At 50.5% G+C, this 19,341-nt stretch overlaps 1 protein-coding gene and 1 pseudogene across 3 annotated transcripts in view; one reads left to right on the forward strand and one right to left on the reverse strand.

The window, feature by feature from the left end:
* Positions 1-19,341, forward strand: part of RNF216 (ring finger protein 216) — a 119,335-nt gene that overhangs the window by 65,098 nt on the left and 34,896 nt on the right. The gene's annotated exons all lie outside the window — the stretch shown is intronic.
* LOC139032741 (ferritin light chain pseudogene) lies at positions 589-1,283 on the reverse strand (annotated as a pseudogene).

A 19,341-nucleotide genomic window follows, 5' to 3' on the forward strand; every position in this document is an offset into this window, starting at 1 on the left:
ACAGGAAGTAGAAAGGGACTTTAAAGATATGAGTAAACTGTGATACAGTTGAACTCTGCAAGCATGGGTTACCTGCCCCCTCATTTTCTTGAACTCTTTACATCTAAATTATTTTACTGAAGAGTGCTATCATGGAATTACAGCCCTGAGTTGAGTCCAGGGAAAAAGAAAAACTGCTTTGAAATAATATTTTTTAATTGTTGAAAAGCAGGAAAAACCATTTTGAGAGGGCACAAAGCTTATACTTTTCCTGAAAAGAAAACTGCTTTATGAAGGGGAGGAATTGTTAACCATTTGACTGTAGAACTGAAAGGATGTGAGCTTCTGTGTTCCCTGCCTCATGGGCTGCCTCTCTTTTCTTTCATATTACTATAAATATGGTCAGAATTGAGAGGATGTAGGGAGAGTGAGTCATGATTCTCAAAACTGAAAGTGAGTCCCGTGGCTCTTCCCATATCTCACACAGCAGCAAGATGCTGAAGCAGGCCGAATGGGAGGGCGGGCACACCTTCCCCTCCCCGGCCCTTGGGCTCCTGCTGGCTCCTAGGAGCTCGTTTTGTGTTAAGGTCTTGACTTTTTTTTTTTGTGTGTGCTGCAAAAAGCTTTATTGTTTCCATTTGGTCCAAGGCTTGAAAGAGGGCTCCAGGATGTTAAAAAGCTGCCTAGTAGCTGCAGAGAGGGGCTTCAGGCAGCCCTGATGTTAGGTGGGTTCTTCAAAGGCCACTGGTCTCCAGAAGCTCCTAGTCGTGCTTGAGGGTGAGCCTCTCAAAGAGATACTCGCCCAACCCAGCCTGGGGACCAGCCAGCCTGCGGAGGTTGGTCAGGTGGTCACCCATCTTCTTGATGAGTTTCACTTCCTCATCTAGGAAGTGGTTCTCCAGGAAATCACAGATGTGGGGGTCTCCGCGGGCAGAAGCCAGGCCATGCAGATCCAACAGGGCTTGATTCAGGTTCTTCTCTACGAGAAGGGCGGCTTCCATAGCGTCCTGGGTTTTACCCCACTCATCTTGAGATGGCTTCTGCACGTCCAGGAAGAGGGCGCGGCCGCCACGCTGGTTTTGCAGTTTCAAGAGACGCTCCGCGCCCTCGCGCTTCTCCTTGGCCAATTCGCGAAAAAAGTGACCCACACCCTCCAGAGCCACATCGTCGCGGTCGAAATAGAAGCCCAGAGAGAGGTAGGTGTAGGAGGCCCGCAGTTGCATGTTAACCAGGCGGTTGACGGCGGCCTCCGTCTCGGTAGAGTAATTCTGACGAATCTGGGAGCTCATGATTGGTCAGTAATAAGGAGTTAAAAAATGGTGGCTGGTCCCGGTGATCGCGGACAGCTGAGTGGCTGACTCCAGAGGTTGCGACTGGAAAAAAGGTTGGAGGGTAGTCGGAGGCTGGAGCAAGGGGCGTCCCTGGGTCTGTTCCGTCCAAGCACTGTTGAAGCAAGAGACAGATCCGCGGGGCCGCCGAGCGCACTTCGAAGGTCTTGACTTTTGTTCTTTCATGAGGGATGGAGCATGGCAGACCCACTTGAGGAAGAAGGGTTGTTTCTTTAATCCAGTTCTTAAGATGTTTTCACTTGTTTTTCTCTTCTCTCAGTCAGCTCTTGATTTTGGAGTTTCTTCAGTTTTTACTTTAGCGGTGATCTGGGAGTTCCTTTGGCCGTCCAGTAATTAGGACTCAGCACTTTTACTGCCAGGGCCTGAGTTCAATCCCTGGTCAGGGAACTAAGATCCTGCCAGCCTTGCAGAGCAGAGGGGGAAAAAAAAAGATTAAAAGGCAGTGATCTGCATAGTAATGTTGACTGTTATCTTCATTTAGGAGCCTGAGTCATACTTTATCAAAAGCAACCCTTATGTTGATGATTAAGTAAGATAGATAAATTGAGAATGGCCCACCCCTAGAAAGAGTGAGCAACAAAATTTTGCAACCCATTCCAAAAAATTAAAATAAGGAAAGACCTATTAGTACGGATCAGGAAATCTTTCCAAGAAGTACAGTGTCGAGTACAAAATCAAGGTAAACGGGTGCAGTTTAAGCTTTTTTTTCTGGGCTGAAACTCTAGGCTTTCACTCATTTTGCCTTTTTGTGTTTCTCAACACGTATGTGTATTTTTTTTTTTCTTTAACCATTTCCACAGAGATTTAAAAAACAAAGACTACTCCAGGATGGAATTCTGAGTTTTAGCTGTACACTTTTCCCCCTGATCGTCAGTCTGTTGCCCTGGTGGCTCAGAGGTTAAAGTGTCTGCCTGCAATGCAAGAGACCTGGGTTCAATCCCTGGGTGGGGAAGATCCCAGGGAGAAGGGAGTAGCAACCCACTCCAGTATTCTTGCCTTGAGAATCCCATGGACGGAGGAGCTTGGTGGGCTGCAGTCCACGGACGGGATCCCAAAGAGTTGGACACCACTGAGCGACTTCACTTTCACTTTTAGTCTGTCTGGAATGAGCCAGTCCGCTAGCTCCTGCTTCTCTTTCTTCATCGTTTCTGAATATATGAATGTGTCGTATTACACGAAGTTTTTACCCTACTTTGTTTACTGTCTACTTAGACTTTTCATCCCTTCTTATTCTGCTTGTTCCCGCAATAGAGGATAAAAATAATTGAAAGAAGGCAATCTTTTTTGAATTATTTCGGTTTTACACAGTTCTCTGCTTTAACAGCAGAATGGAAAGCCTGATGTCCTCGCAGGTCAGCGGGAGGAACCCAGGACTCAGAGCAGGAGTGTCTTCTGTTTACTCTCGAGGCTCTTCCAGGAAAACCTGGCGGGGCTTTGTGCCATTTAGATAGTAAAATGCCATCTTCTCCATCTGAACTGAAGTGCTCCCTCCATCTGCTAGACCTAGAGTTGTATCTGGTCTTCGTTGGTAGAAGTAAGTGAAATTCATTAGGCAAAAACTTCTGACATTAAATGTTTTAAGTTTTCTTATGGAACAGAATCAATACACAGAATACAAAGACTTTGTTATTGAACAGACCTGTTCTTCTGATGTTTATTTACTGCTCCAGTCATCTCTCTAGTTTCATTTCCAAAAGCCAGTACCTTTCATCAGACATAAGTAAAATGGTCAGAACAGCTGTTTTTTTCTTTTTTTTTTCTTGCTAGAAAACAGGGGAAAGAGTATGATAAGTTAAATGTAATATTAAATATAGTGAGAGTCCTGGCCATAACCTATGTGATCAAGACAGGTCCTTCATAGTGACTTGGTTTCCTCACGTGTGAGTGGATATGATGACACTCTGGTCTGTCTGAGGATCAAAGGAAGGGATGTTAGTAAAATTCTGAGGCAGAACACTTAATCTTAACAATGTAGGTAGGTTCATTTATCTTCTGCCTCCCCTCAGACTTAGGAAATAAACCAAAGACGAGGTTTTTACTCTTATGAATTCTTCCTCATTTGGGGCATTTGATTTATTTACTTCATTTTTCTCTGAAATGATATTGCTGAATCACTTGGATTTCTCCTGGAATGAGATCTACTTACGACAGAATCTTTTAAGCAACAGAGGAGCTTCACACAGACTTTTGGACCTAGAAGAAACTTTAAAATGTTGATTAGATCCACTGGTGTCAACATGACAGTCTTCTCCACATTATCTCTGTCCAAAAGTTAGATATGAGTATACCCTTTCTTTCGTGTCTGAAAGCTCTGCTTCTTCCTTTAATTTCTAGGTTTTGATTTGGAACCTGATAGTCCTGACAAATACATTTAGTTGACCATGGTCATGGATCCAGTTGGAATAATTAGGGCTTCTGCTTTTATCTTTTAAAATCTTCTGTAGGTAAAATTCCTTTAGCACAAACATCCCTGCCTTTGAAAACTTTGTCGATAAATTTTCCAAACTCAGCCGTCTTCGCTCAGGCTGCTCTAACACATTAGCCCAGACTGGGCGGCTTAAACAATAGATGTTTCCTTCACATAGTTCTGGAGGCTGGGAAGTCTTAAGATCAAGGCCATGGCAGATTGAGTTCGAATGAGGGCCCTCTTCTCTAAATATCGTGACACGAGGAAGAGCAGAGGGGGCAAGTTCTCCTGCCTCTCCATTTAATGAATCCCATCCATGAGCGCTCTACCCTCAAGGCCTTCGAAGGTCCTACCTCCTAACGCCATCACGTTGGAATTAGGATTGCAATGTGTGAATTATATGGGGACACACAAACTTTCAGTCCATAGCACCAACTCACATTGCTTTAAAAAAAATAATTGATAACTCCAGTACTAACAGAACCAAGCAGTGTAGACAAATCGTGGGAGCAGAGTTTTTTGTGGGTGTTGTGGTCTACCTTGTGACAGCCTTAACTGGAGGCACTGGCGATCCTGACCAGTAGCACATAATCAGAAAACTGATAACATTCAGACTCTAAAGTGCTTACTGTCTGTTAGCAGATCATTTACTCTGACTCTTCTCATCAGAAAAAGGGACGAGTAATTCCTTTTCCACCTCCTCTGAAGTACTGAGGTTGTGAGAAGCAAGCTAAGTTCTGTGAGACAAGAGCACTCTGACAGAGGTGTGTTGGGAGCTGCTGAGAGATCACGGGGCAGCAGCAGTGTCCTTGAGATTCTGGACGCATACACCCCGTTTGGGGAGTGCGGGACTTGACACCTCCCCTTCAAGACACGCAGTATGTCAGGGTCACCCGGCTCTTTTCATGGTTGATGATCTGAGAGAAGGTTAACCCTGAGAGATTGACACGAACAAGAAAGTAAAGTAGATCCCAGCGAGGCAGAAGCCAAGGGCTTTTCCAAGATGCATTTGAGGGCCGTGCCTCAGGAGCACAAGGGGCAGGGATCAGGGAGAGTTAAAAAGCCAAGTGGAGATTATCGTTGAATAACTTGTGTGGAGCCTTAAAAGTGAAGATGTTTATCAAGGCATTTTTCTAAAGCTCGGCATGGACTGAGATTACGTCTGCATTCTTTGTGCCGTGGCTTTACGGTGTGTGCTTCACTACATTTTCTACATAGTTTTCTGTAAGATCAGTAATTAGAATGCATTATAATGCCATCTATGAACATAAAGAATTCACATTCGAAAATGTTTTGCTTTTGTCCAAGCCTTCTTAACGTACATATTTAATTACAAGGCATGAGAATTAATGGGGCTTTGAACATTTAAAGCTCTTTTCCTAAGATTAATTTGATTTAATTACTCCTGAGATAGATGTTTGCAGCCTTGGTGACTTGCCATTTGGATATGACTGTGAGGGGAGAGTGGCTCAACCATGATTTCTGTCAGGTTCAGCATTTGGCTTTTTATTTTCCTCCCACTATACACCCTCCCCTCTAATTTTCAGCTCATCGCTTTTGTCATTTTCATTTTGGGTGGAAAGAGGATAAGTGATAGAATTTGCCTGTATGAGATCCATCTTGTATCTGGCTGAATTTTCAAAGTAATAATGTTTAATGTGCCTCCCTTGTGTCCAGGAAAATGCAGTAACAGAACAGTTTCTGCAGCCCTGCTCTCCCAGACTTAAAAATCCTCTCTTGCAGCCTGGCTCCTTCAACCTTGGTGACCTGCCTGAAGGAGAAGATTAGGCCCAGGCCCACAGAAGAGACAGGGATCAGTGGGAGGGAGTCGCCCTCTCCCGGCTTCAGTCGCGTTTATCCATCTAGTTCTGGAGGCGGAGGCGGTGCAGGACCCAGCGGGGCAGAGAGAGGGAGCCACTGCTTAAGTGGCCCGAGGGCCCCCTCTGCCAGTGGGCCCCCTTCCCGCCCCGCCCCACCCCGGTCTGCACATCTGCACTGGGGGACAGTGGGGGAGCGTCCCTGGTGCCTGCACCCGGAGCCCAGCCCCCGGAGCCGCGCCTCTCTTTCTGCTCTGCCTGGCTCCTCCTGGAAGCAGCAGAGTGTGGCCTGAGCAACTGGTGGCCTGGTGGAGGGCTGGCAGAGGCCTGGCCGGCAGAGGCTGGCTTCACCCAGGGTGGGCTCACCTCGGCAGTCCGGCCGCCTGGTGCGCAGGCTGCGGGGTGAGGGCCCGCCCCAGGCAGCCGGAGTCTGTGGAAAGCAGCGCCCACTTTTCCTTCTTTAGCCACCTCAAAAAGTAATAGTAACGAGGCACATCATTCGACTTGTTAAAGAAGGGACGCTACAGAAGTAAAAGCTCTGTTTTTCCTTCCTGTTAGTGAGGTGCCTTTGGCATACAGGCTGCTGGGAGCCCGTTGGAATAGCTGTTAAGTCATCACTCTTGCCCCTCCCTCCCATTCCACTCTGCAGCCAGAGCACAGGCCCTGGGTTTGAGTGGGGGCTTTCACTTGAAATCCGGAGGATTTTGAGACAGGAATTTTGGGAGTCCAGATTTGAGCAGAAGCAAGTGTGGGCCAGCACATAGATACAGAATCTGCCCACTTCACAGTCCGGGAAAGCAGGGGGCGCCCACACGTGCACACACTCCTGGCAGCCTGGCGCCTGCTCTGGTCTCGGTGTCTTTCTCTGAGTGGACAGTTGTGCCGGCGTTCTTAGTCCAGGCAGTTCTTGATTGTCCTGCCATGAGGAGAGCAGCTGCTGGCGTAAGGAGGCAGCGGGAGAGGAGTCACTGCACAGGGGTGTGCCTCTGAAGCTATCACCGTGAGGGTGGGCGAACATGTTCCCTCGTGGCTGCTGTTGCCTCAGGCAGTTTATCTCCCTTGGTCTCCTCAGTAGCACCCTTCAGAAGAATCCTGGGACACCACCCTTCGAGGCCACACATATTCTGTCTCAGCTCTGAACTCACTTTTGAGGTTGGTGTTTTCCCTTCCTGTCCTAGATCTGTGGCCCGTTTGTAAAATCTGGATGAGGTGGTGGCATCAGGTTGGGTGCCAGGGCCGGGGAATGAGGGCCAGAGCTGGGCAGTGCTGTCCATGGCAGATGAGTGATTGTGAGGCCTGAACCCGTGCACCAGGCAGAGGTCTGCCCCAGGTTGGCACGCAGGGTTTGTTCCTGACACTTCTGAGTGAAAGGACAGAAGGGCCCTGGACGTGGTCAGCTGGGGGGGCTTGAGGAGGGAAGGGGACACCCGCCCTTGGTGCTCAGGCTGCTTCCTGGCCGTTAGGAGAGACGTGCACTGGAGCAGGCTGGCAGTTTTCCTGTCAGAAGCTCAGAACCATTGTGAAATTGAAAGTGTTAGTTGTTCAGTCGTGTCCAACTCTTCGCAACCCCATGACTGTAACCCACCAGGCGCCTCTGTCCATGGGATTCTCCACTCAAGAATACTGGAGTGGGTAACCATTTCCTTCTCTGGAGGATCGCCCTGACCCAGGGACTGAACCCGGGTCTCCCGCTTTCAGGCAGATTCTTCACTGTCTGAGGCACCAGGGAAGCCATTGGACATGGCAATCCAGCTGTGAGATGTCACTCTTGTTTGAAGCCTTTCTGTTTCAGAATTTTCTGTTTTTCCCTAAAATACTCTAGATAAACAGTGGGAGATAAAACAGGATTAGAATTCAGATAATAGTAGATCTCCTAAGCAGCAGAGATACGGTCTGCTTTAGGCGTGGTAACAGGAAAGATCTAGAGCACTGGCCTGGCTGAGCTGGCTCTCTGCGCTCCAGAGTGGCCGCACACACTTTGGTGACAGGCCACGTGTTCCAGCAGGAGAGTGCCCAACCTGCGGAGCACAGGGCTAGGGAGAGCCGGCCGAACTGAGGAGCAGGGAGAGGTTAGGGGAGTCGGGGGGGGCCGTCCAGGGGAGAGGCAGAGCAGTGAGGCCTGTGTGTGTGGTGGGCAGGCAGGCTGTGTGCAGAAGCCAGGCTGGGGCCCTCAGGGCTCGTGGGGGTGAGAAGAACCAGAACCCAAGCTCCTTCCATGGCCCAGGCCGGCAGTATCTCTGGACACACGAGAGAGAGGCCTGGCTGGTGGCGTGAGTGTGGGGGTGAAGGAAAAGGACCCAGGGTTTTCCCTTGAGCAGGTCACGGGTAGTGGTGTCCCTCACGATACAGAAGGGACTGAGCACGGGTCTGGGGAGGCGAGGGGATCAAAAGCCGTGTTTCAGGCATGTCTGTAATGCCTTGTAGACCTCCTGGTGGAGATGGTGAGCACGTGGGCCTGTTGCCTAGAGAAGCCATCAGAGCCCAGTGGAGCCAGGCCCCGCGGAGCCTGCCTGTGGGTCCTGCCCAGCTCTGCCGCAGGGGAGCCTATGGGCTGCAGGGGGAGTGGAGCAGACGTTCCAGAAGGGACTTCAGGATTACACCTGGAAGGCTGCTGGGGAGCAAGGGCAGAGGGGTGGGCAGAGGCCTCCCAGCAGAGGACGCGGCGTGTTTGAGGTGTGTTTCTGAGGGAGGGGTGGGCGGTGGCAGGTGGGGAGCCAGCCAGGGAGGGGACAGTCCCTGTGAAGAGTGTGGGCCTCTTCCTGGTGACAGTAGGAGGTCCATCAGGTGGGAATGGGGCTGATGTGATCAAATCACGTTTTTCAGAAGATTATTCCGGCAGCAGTTTGAACGGCGTGGGGAGGCAGCTCGGCCACAGACGGTGGGGTTCAGTCCGAGCAGCTGCTGTCGTCCTCGGGTGACGGTGGAGCCGCCATGCTGCCTGCCCCAGGCGCGGGCTGTGAGTGGGCTGGCCCGCCGTGTGGGCATTGGGGGTTCTGGCTAGTGTCACGGGAGGGCTGGCTCTTCATGAGGTGGTCTAGCTGCTCAGATTTTGTCTTGCCACAGGCCGTTCTAAGTACACTCCTATTCCTAGTCCCATGAGATGGTTTGTTTAAAATGCGCTCACTCACACAAATACTCTGATTCTCTCAGTGGCTTTTCTCCTTTCTTTTTTTTTTTTTAATTGTATCCTGCAACAGCACATTCCACTGCAGATTCCAGGACAGGAGTGTTCTTTCACTTGCTTGACTTCAGTGGTTTGATTCTGTGGTCTGTTGCCCCAGTGCCTGGAGCTAAACCTTTTCAGATAACTGTGCGTCTGGTGAAGACATTGGCTCCTGGGATCAGGAGGCACTTTGGTCTGTCCAGGGGCTCTCAGGTCAGCTCTCTGATACTGGGAGGCCCCACCCAGGTTCTGGCTGCCCCACAGTCTGTTCCAGCAAATACGTCTCTTCAGTGTATTGATAAACATACCATCTGTTTATGTAGTATATTCTCTGTGCTGCCCCATTCTGGGCCTAAAGAATTTGCCCACAGCCACTAGAGGGTGGCAAAGCAGGCTGTTGGTTTAGTGCTCTTCATTGGGGCAACTGGAATAGCAGTGTCTGTGTTCACATCCCAGCCCCTCCACTGACTAGTCTGTGGCCTTACACAGCCCGCCTCACCCTTGGCCTCAGTTTCCCCTACTGTGAACACTAGGGAGGAGAATAGCCCCCTCCTAGGAGATTGGCTCTCAGGACTGAATGACTTGATATGAGTAGGGTGTTTACTTAGTCCATAGGCTCTCGATGAATGTCAGCTGTTACTCTTATTCATCGCACTGGTTCTCACTTCTCCTACTCTTAGATTTGGCAACTTTACTCCCTAATCTTTTCAATATGCTATACTTGTGGCTCCCGTAAATTTCCCTGTTGCTTTTCCAAGGGCCATTCCAATTCTGGTCATGGTTACTGGACAGTAACTGGAAACCAGCCACACCACCCCTGTCATTTCCAGGGGCTCATCCTCTGCTCCCCTGCGTCTTCGTCGGTCTCCTCAGCCGTGGCTGCACCTCGGTCTCAGTTCTTTCACGGACTTGTTACTCTGTCATCCCAGTTTCCCTTTACCTTTCAAGTGAGAGAAGCCAGCTCTCACCTGTCACCTGGTGACCAGCAGTAGGCTCTGCACCTTCTCTATTAGGGGCCTCTCCAGCTCCTGTTAGGAGCCAGGGTTTTCCTGAAGCTGTGCTGGGAGGGCAGGAAGCCTGGAGGGCAGGCTGTGACAGTGTGACGTTAGTGATGGCCAAGCAGCAGCTGAAACAGCAGTTAGTCAACTGTTGGGTGCTGCAAGGGCAGCATCTCATTCAAGCCTGTAACTCTGTTCTGGCCCCTTTATAGATGAGGAGACTAGGCTGGGAGGTGAGCCACTGGCCTGCCGTCACCGCTGAGTGAATGGCCTGGGCAGACCACTCGTATCTGCCCAGAGCCAGTCTCTTGACCAGCAGGCTGTGTGGGGAGCCTGTGTGCTGCTCCCATCGCTCCGCTGCAGAAGGCGATGAACTGCACGCTGCAGTGAGGACTGCAGTGCTGCTCACAGGGCCTCTCAGGCAGGTCCTTGGCCACGTCTGCATTCGCTTCCTGAGCTCAGGCCTGACTGTTCTGTAGCTCCTGCTTATGAAATGTGGATAACAGTATTTTCGCTACACAAGCTCAGATGACAAAAAGTTGTATTGCATATTTTTTTGTGCATGTGGATGTTTTCAGTAAATGTAAAGCCTTGTAGACGGCAGTGAAACGAGAAGGTGTTTGAGGGCCGTTTTCTCACTGGTCGGTGAGGAACTAACAGTTACAGCAGGCAGGCAGCAGGGGGCCGCCGAGCCTCGCAGATAAGGCCCAGATTCGGGCTCCCCAGAGGCCAGCCCAGACGGCGGGCCCCTCTGAACTTGGGAGGAAGCTCCAGCAGCTCCGGTACCACAGTGGAACCAGTAATTTCAGAAGTGCCGGTGCAGAATCCGGTGGCCTGATAGTCGGGAACACGTGTAGTCTTGCTCTGAGGGTGGGGCAGAGGATTGTGTGGTGTGCCATTGTGTGTAAAAGAAGAACCCACTGGCTCCTGCGGGAACCGGGTTATCTAACCCCTTCACAGCGCGGCTTCCCCCGCTCTGATTTGTATTGGTTTATGCTTCAGTAACCTGCATGGCCTCTGCATGTGTGGCCCTCCCTCTGGGCTGGCCCTTTCCTGGGTAATCCTGAACAGCTCTCCGGGACAGTGAATGCAGTGAAGTGACTAGACACACCCAGAGGAGGAGGAAGCTATCTGGCTCTTAACCCTCAGTGTTAGCGATTGAGTGGCCAGATTCCAGACTGGTTATTGGATCCTGATTGTAGGTGTAGTGAAAAGCACTTAGAACAGTGTCTTTATAAGTGCTTGTTATTGTCATAATCTATCAAAAATTGTATATGGACCTTTTTTTTTTTTTTTTTTTTTTTTCCGGACATCCCATGCAGCATGTGGGATCTTAGTTCCCTGACTGGGGGTCGAACCTGAGCCCTTGGCAGTGAGAGCTGGGTGTTCCACTGGACCGCCAAGGAATTCCCTGTATGTGGACCTTTGAATCGTGGCATGGATCGTATATCTCATTCCTTCCCTCACCCCCGAGCCAGATTAATAGTATGTCTCTAAATAATGTATGTTTGCCCTGAAATGAACACCTTGACATTTAGGAAATAATAACCAATACAACATAATATCTTTTTTAGCTTCTTACACCATCTGGGTAACATCACAGTGCCCTGAAACTTGTGCAGGCGGGCTCCACACATGTGTGTGTATGGAGAGAGAGGTGTCAGAGCTTTATTTAGACTAGGCTTCTAGTTAGGTTTTCTTAGGAAGATCTTTGCACAGGATCTGGTTTGTTTTGGCTTGCTTTTGTCTGGCTTTGTCTTTAAGAAACAATAACCCCCTACCCTCTGGAAACATGGGCCTCAAATGAGAATCTATCCAGTATTCACTGGTCCACTTTGGAGCATCCCAGCTGGGTGCACACCTGCCCTAGACCCAAGGTCAGCCTTGGAATAGTAGGGCAGGACAATAGCGGGAGGGGAAGGACTTTGAAGCAGAATACAAGGAAGGTTAGAGGCTTTGCTGCACAGCCTGGCTCTCACAGTACACTCTGGTGCGTCTTTTATTTCTTCCCTAGTTGTTAGGCTTGAAGTGCCCTTCTTACATTTTAAGATTAAGGACTTAGATTAGACCAGCGTTTTCCGGCACAAGCCTGTTCGTGCCTACTGTGCACCTGTTCCCCTTCTTTGCCCTCGGGGCGTCCGGGGTGCTCTTTGGGTTCCCAGAGCACGGTTGGCACTGTGGTGGTCGTGCAGACAGGCAGACAGGACTGAGGCGGAAGGCCTGGAGCAGACCGAGTTCTGCCCCACACGGGTGAAGGCTGCTGGGAAGTGGCTCGCTGGCTCTGCTGCAGGCGCTGCTGGGGGAGTCTGACAGGGCTCGTCTTGTCTCCAAGTCGTACTACTTTTTTGCACCTGCTGTCAACACTTTTCCTGTCAGCTTTGTTTTGTGTTTAAGTTTGCATAAATTCTTAAGGTATGAAACCGCGGGAAAAGGAATTTCTTTGAGAGAGAGGTGGTGCTGTGCACTTTATGATCTGTGCGGGCCCGCTTCTCTTCTCCATCCATGGAGGTAGAGCCCAGAAAAGGCACTCCCCTTGCAGGAGCCTCAGCTTCTCATCTCTGACTCCCCCACGTCTGTGAAGGGGCCTGGGATTGACCAGCTGATGGACGGGAAGCACCCGGTGCAGTGACTAGCCCGTAGCAACTGCTTCATAAGCGGTGCCGTGGCCAAGTGTTCGAGAGGCGCTGTTATTTTCAAATTCTCACCTTTCAGTTAAATTGCCGCGGTTCTGCTGTTACATATGAAGCTACCATGTTCAGACATGAGCTGTCTTACATCCACATCGCATCCTTTTTTGCGCTCCTGCAAGTGGGTTGTCAGCCTTTCTTTGAACAGTCTTCCCAAGGATTCCTTGTCTGGCAGATTTTTCTCATAGCCTGTGATGACGTAGGGTTATTTGGGTTTTTTTTTTCCCCCCCTCTAAACCTAGCCGTGTGGAAGAATTCCTTCAGAGTCTTTCCCACCCCATCTCACTTGGTTGGGACTGTGTGTCGGGCCTGTGGCCTTGGCCTCCTGCGCTCGGCCCCTGACTCTCTTCCTTCTCCCAGTCTGCCTTGCTGCTCCTCGGGCCACCCAGCTAGAACATGCAGCACTTCAAGAGCCTGGGCTTTTGACACTCTTTCAGAAGAAAGAAGTCCTGCCTCTTCCTCCTGATTGCTTCCAAGCCAGACCAGGTCCCCCACCTACCTGCCTCTGTTCACACACATGCCTTTCCCTGAACCTCCGTCTGGACCATTCTCTTTCCTTCTTGTTCTGCCGTCTCCACTAAGCCCTCTCCAGTCCACCCTGCTCTGTGGATCCTTTCCACGTGAATTACCATATACAGTCAGGCAGGTAGGCAGACAGAGGCTCTTATGTACTCTGTGGCTCCACTGGAGAACCTCAGCTCTCTGACTTCAGCCTGCTTCCCCCACTCAGGTAAAGCTGGCCCCAAATGCAGTGCTGCTCACAGGTGGAGTTTGGTGTTGGCGAGAATGCCTCTCTCTCAGCGCAGACTGTTCAGGAGACTGGTCTTGGGGAGCCCACGCAGAGCAGAGCGGACATCCACACTGTACGTGCATGCCCCCCTTCCCACTGCAAGTGGGTAGAGGCTGACAGGTACCCCCACACACCGTGTCTCTCTTAAGACAGAACAGACCTATAAATGCAGCTTCTTGGGCTGAGTCCCAGGAAGTCTCAGCTGCCCTGTAGATTTTCTGACCATGAGATCCCCAGAGGTCAGATAGAACCCAGAGAACCTGACGCACGAAGGTCCTCTGCCTCCCATCTCGACCACCTTCCCAGCTCTCCTCGCAGCCTGTCACCAGGCCCTCTGCACTGCTCTCCCCCCCTTGCGCTGTGGCCGGGGCCAGCGCAGCCACCTCCTGCAAGGCTTCTGCTTCCGGTTTCGTGCTCGTGCCTGCATGGCATGCTTATCATGTAGAACGAACTTGGCCATGTTGTCTCCCTGTTTAAAACCTCCACAGTCCCCGTGGCTCTTTGGATGCACCTTAGGAGGCCTTCCGTGAATGGCCCTGGCTCTGGGTGGCCTCACCTGACTCCTTTCCTGCTCGTCTTTTTTCTGTTGAAATTGGTCAGTAGCACAAGCTCTTGCCTCATGCGTTGCCTTGGGAGGTAGTGTATTCTGAGGCTGGTTGCTTTGCTCCTTCTTACTAACTTTTGCAGTTAGTAATAACTCTTCAACTTGACCATTTTGCGAAGTGAGATCATTAGTAAAAACAGAAGTAACTGATCCAGCTGCAGGATTGCTGGGGCTTCCCTGGTGGTGCCGTGGTTGGGACTCGGGGCTTTCACTGAGGGGGCCCTGTACTGTTTTGAGTGGTTACTATAAGGAAGGAATTAAGGATGAAAAACAAAGATACTGAGCACTGCACTGGAGCAGGCTGCCACTCAGGTTCAGTCCCTCGTTGGGGAACTGAGGTATTTCAAGCCACGCAGCATGGCCAAATAAAAAGGATTGTTCCTCCCCCAAAGCCAACATGTACTTAGAGGGCCCGCTTCTAGGAAGCCACATGTTCATCCAAATGGAAAATAAATTGGTGGCACTCTCAGTTTTCTGGGACTTAGTGACAGTCCCCACAGCCTGTTCCCTTCTGTCCCCCCAAAAGCATGACTCAGAGTCTCAGCATGTATGAAGAAGGTCGGAGGGCAGCAGTTTGTGCACAAAGGTCAGAACCTCTCTGGATCCACCGCAGTCTGATGTTTGATCACCGTTGAAAGCCAGTCTGTTAATTTGCTAGGGTTGCTGTAACAAAAGATCAAGATCGAGGTGTTGGCATGTTTGGTTTCTTCTCGGCCTCTCTCCTTGGCTTGCAGATGCTGCCTCCTCCCTGTGTCCTCACAGGGCCTTTCCACTGTGGACACATCGCTGGTGTCCCCGTGTCCACACACCCTTCTCCTGTGAGCACTCCAATCAGGCTGGCTTAGGGTCTGCCCTGAGGGCCTCGTTTCAGCCCGATCCTGACTCTGAAGGCCTTCTCTAGATAGATTCTGAGCTACTGGGAGTCAGGACTTCAACCTGAATGTAGGAGGAAACAGAATTCAGTCCATAATAGCTGCCCCCCAAAATGTGTCTTTTTTAGCCTGTGTGATTCAGTTGAGCTAGCCATATAAAACTGGAGTGGTTATAACTGGGCTCCCAGTAAGTCACAGACAGGTCTGTCAGAGCTTCAGCAGGCGTGCCCCCGGTGTTTCCCGGCTGTCCAGCCTTTACCCAGGCTCACAGGGCAGTTACTGCTGAGCCAGAGCGGAGCTTGGGAAGCCTGACAAAAGGCACGTGGCTTCTGGTGAAGTTTCATTCTGTGGTCCATCTGCTGTTGTTTTGAGTCGTTGCTGTACAGAAGAATTAAGAATGAAAAACAAAGATACTGGCACACCAGTGCAGGCTACCACTCTGGGAGCTCTCTGCAGGGCCAGGTGTTCACACAGCTGCTGTAGCCTTTCTAGGGAAGGGGCATAACGGGCGGTGAGGGACATGGTTCCTACTGGGTGACCTTCCCCTCTCCCTTCCTGGGCTGGGCTCTTCTTGCCTTCAGGGGAGGCTGTGGGCAGGCTCCTTATATGGTCAGCAGTACAGGTCCCCCTTCGGTATGCCACGTACCTGGAACTCGGAGTTGGGACCATGGATAAAATCTAAAGACAGCTTGGAAAACGTTGAGAGGGAAGTCACATTTGCAACGTACTTTGTTACGAGACCCATTTCAACACCTTAGTTGCACTCTTGCTTGCAGAGGTCACCGTTTTTGAACACGGAGGAAATGAATGGAAAAGTCGGGGGGGGGGGGGCGGTGGTTAAGCATGCTTTGGGAGCAAATGGTGAGGACACACCTTGATTAACTTCTCCCTGATTAAACACTTTTTCATAGTGCTGCAGATAGTGTTGTCCTAAGGTTTGTTTTATACTTGAGTGACGAACTGCGCTGAACATTTTGGTCCAAGAATAAGCAAGCAAGAAAAGAAAAGGCTGTTTGTCTTTGTCAGCGGTCAGCTCAGTGCTCTCCCTTGGTTCTGAATGTCTCTTCGGGGCGGCTTCCTCGACGTGGCGTCAGGTGAGCCCTGCCTGCCGGCTGGCTGGGTCCTTCTCTGCGCTGGCAGGCAGCCTTTGTGGTCAGGCAAGTGTGTGCTCAGCGCAGATGGTTTATATGTAGCCCCAGGACCCTGCACCAGCATCGTGTGTTTCCACGGTGCTTCCCAAAATGCATTGCTCACCATCTCGTTTTCAACAGAATGTTTAGCAAGTCTGATAATTTTAGACCTTGATTTACAGACATAAAGAATTGTAGATTTCACTATTGGTGCCTTCTGTCACCTCTCTCTCTCATGCTTCTTTGTCCCCTGCTGTTAAGTAGTTTGATGGCCCTTCACTTGAAGCAAGGCGAAGTGATCATTTCATGAGTATTAAGTATACTCTGCTACTCTCCATAGCTACATTGAAAAGAATGGATAATGTATATAGTCAGCTTCCCTAAAAATTGCCAGTGGTAAAAACTGATCTAAAGAACTCAGATTACTTGATACTTTCTTGTCTGAGCAGAAGTATCAAAAGAATCAGCAAAACCAAGACCTGTGTAAGGAGAGGCCCGGGCTTCTCAAACTTTACTGTGTGTTTGCATCACTTAGTAATCCTGTCAAAATGCTGGTCTGCTTAGTAAGTCTGGAGTGGAGCCTGGCGTTCTGCCTTTCTACACGATCCTGGGAAAGACAGTGCTGCTCCTCCTCTGAGGTAACCATCCCCTGAGGAAGCCATCCGTAGCCACTCATCCACATTAAAGTGTTCTCTGATGTCCTTTATAGTATTCTGTCCCACAGAACTAAAAATCATTGATTAAACTGCTCTTGTTCCTAAGGGAGAGGACGAGTTTTCAGTTGTATAAAGGGCCATGAGGGCATGTCAGTGATGGTCTAAGGATAATAGTGCCTGGAGACATTAGATGGTTAGCGTGCTAACCAAACACATAGGGCTTTACTGTTTGCTATAACAATAATATTTGGACGCACTCACACGGCAGCTGGAGTGGCCAGAGCCTGTAGGTGGGTGTGTGGAGGGCTGCCGCCCTCGCTGTTTCTGCATGGGGACTGGTGTCGCCTTCCTGTCCTGTGCCTGGTGAGCTGGAGCTCGTCTCCTGGCGTTTGTCATCATGCCCCTGTGTTGAGTGACATTTCTTCCTCCTTTTTCTGACGCTTGTGTTCAGTCATGTTGCTTGAGCCCAAGAGAGGCCTTCCTTTCTGTCACACTTAGGAGCAAGGAGGGAAAGGTTGAAAGCCCACCCGAGCTGTTTACTCTGAGGAGGGGTTTGTTTGGTTGTTTTCAGTGAGTGTGAGAAACGCCTCACTTGGCAGCAGACCCTCCGTGGAAGCCTGCAGTGTGAACCAGCAGTGGAAAGCGGGAAACTGCCTCCAGCACCAGCAGCACGTCAGCAATGCTCGTCCGTCTTGGTTTTCTTAACCTGCTTCGTCCCAATTAAGCAGCCCTGATCACACCTCCTGGTCGATAGCAGAACAGGAAGAGGGAATGTGAAAGTGCCTGTGAAGTACAGAGGTGACGGCACCCTTTCATTTGCTTACCACTGTTTCCTCCTTCCTTTTCAGGAAAACAGTGAGCCTTCTGTCTCTTTAGGATGTACAGATTGGGGAAAACTCTGGGTTCTTTGGAGGAAAATCATTCCAAAAACCTTTGCAAGTATGTGGTGCCATTGATTCCCAGCCCTTTTCCACGAGCTGACCATATGGCTATGGGCACACAAGAGGTTTATAAATGGCCATCCTCTCCGTGGGCAGTGAAGAAGGAAGGCCCCGAGCTCTAAAGAAAAGAACTTTGTGGTCAGGTGTAGCGCAGGCGGAGGACTGCAGGGTCCACAGAGGAGGGTTTAGGCCCAGTGTGTGATGCCTAAAGAGGACACGCAGTTTGATAACTTCAAGCACTGCTGCTGTCACTTGGCCCTCTGCTTGGTCCCCAGTGGGTACTTAGTAAATTTTTTAAGTGGATGACTTCAGCATAAAATCTGCCCTGCAAACCTTAGGGTCGAGAAAAGAGAAAGACACCCCCACGGAGCACTGTGCACTGTGACTCTGGGCTCCACAGTCGCTGCAGGTGTGATGGCGGCCGTGAGAGTAACAGACACTTGCTCCTTGGGAGGAAAGCTGTGGCCAGCCTAGACACCATTTTATTTATTTATTTATTTATTTTGCCTAGACACCATTTTAAAAAGCAGAGACAATACTTTGCTAGCAAAGGTCCATCTGGTCAAAGCTATGGTTTTTCCAGTAGTCATGTATGGATGTGAGAGTTGGACTATAAAGAAAGCTGAGCACCAGAGAATTGATACTTTTGAACTGTGGTGATGGAGAAGACTCTTGAGAGTCCCTTGGACTGCAAGGAGATCCAACCAGTCCATCCTAAAGGAGATCAGTCCTGGGTGTTCGTTGGAAGGACTGAGGCTGAAGCTGAAAGCTCCAGTACTCTGGCCACCTGATGCGAAGAGCTGACTCACTGGAAAAGACCCTGATGCTGGGAAAGATTGAGGGCAGGAGGAGAAGGAGGTGACAGAGGATGAGATGGTTGGATGGCATCACCGACTCAATGGACGTGAGTTTAAATAAGCTCTGGGAGTTGGTGTTGGACAGGGAAGCCTGGCGTGCTGCATCAGTGGGGTCGCAGAGGTCCAGACACAACTGAGCGACTGAACTGAACTGACTGTGCTGATGTAGAAACCAAGCCCCGAGGACCATCAGGCTGTGCTGGTGCTCTCCAGTCACCAGGGGCCTAGAAACGCAGAGGGGAGAGGGGAGGGAGGAGTGGAGCCCCACTGGGGTCAGCACTCAGGGAGAGCCTCTGCCGGCCAGGCCCCCCCCCCCCCGGAGGCGCTGCATTTGCCTGTGAATCCTTGTGCTCCTCCAGGGAGATCTGAAGGTCATCTTTGAGTAGAGACTGCCCATAGCAGTAAATAGCAACAAATGCTTCCTTTTATTCTCCAGACCTTCTGCTACACTGTGGTCTTTATTCCTTTCACCTGGGCAACAGGTGGGGTGGGCCTTGAGCTTTAAAAAGTGAAAGAAAATCCAGTGGGACTCTCCAGTTACCAGCCTGGAAGTGTACCTGAAACCACATCATTTTCTTTTTTACTGGAGTTTTTTTTGAAATAACTTCCTGTATGTCATTTTTTTTCTCCAGTCTGTCCACCCAGCGTGGTAAGCCATAAAATCTCTCCAGTAGAGCAAGTCTGTGTCTGTCTCAGGGAAAAGGAAGAAAAAGGAAACTAGAGAGACTTCATTGTCCCGAGAGGCCCAGAAACGAGTGAGGGGGGGCCACGCTCAAGGGGCCAGGACAGCAGCCTCCACAGGGGGAGGCTCACACGGGACCTCTGCTTCCTTATAGAAGTCCACTTCTGCAAGGGGAAGTGAGCGTCACTGGAGAGAGTGAGATTAGAGGTCAGCAGAGAGGTGAACGAGAAAATGGAACAACGCCGACATGCAGAGCCCGTGCAGGCGTGCGGGGAGGCGTGGCCCCTGGAAGGAGAGGGCGCGGGAGTTGTCGCTCCCTGTCCTGCACGGATGCGCTCAGGCCTTTCCCACCCCAACCCCTGCCACCTCTCTAGGAACCTGTTCTCCTCCCAGGTTTTCCAGAAATCAT

The sequence above is a fragment of the Odocoileus virginianus genome, chromosome 33 (assembly GCF_023699985.2).
Source record: "Odocoileus virginianus isolate 20LAN1187 ecotype Illinois chromosome 33, Ovbor_1.2, whole genome shotgun sequence".
Classification (NCBI taxonomy): Eukaryota; Metazoa; Chordata; class Mammalia; order Artiodactyla; family Cervidae; genus Odocoileus; species Odocoileus virginianus.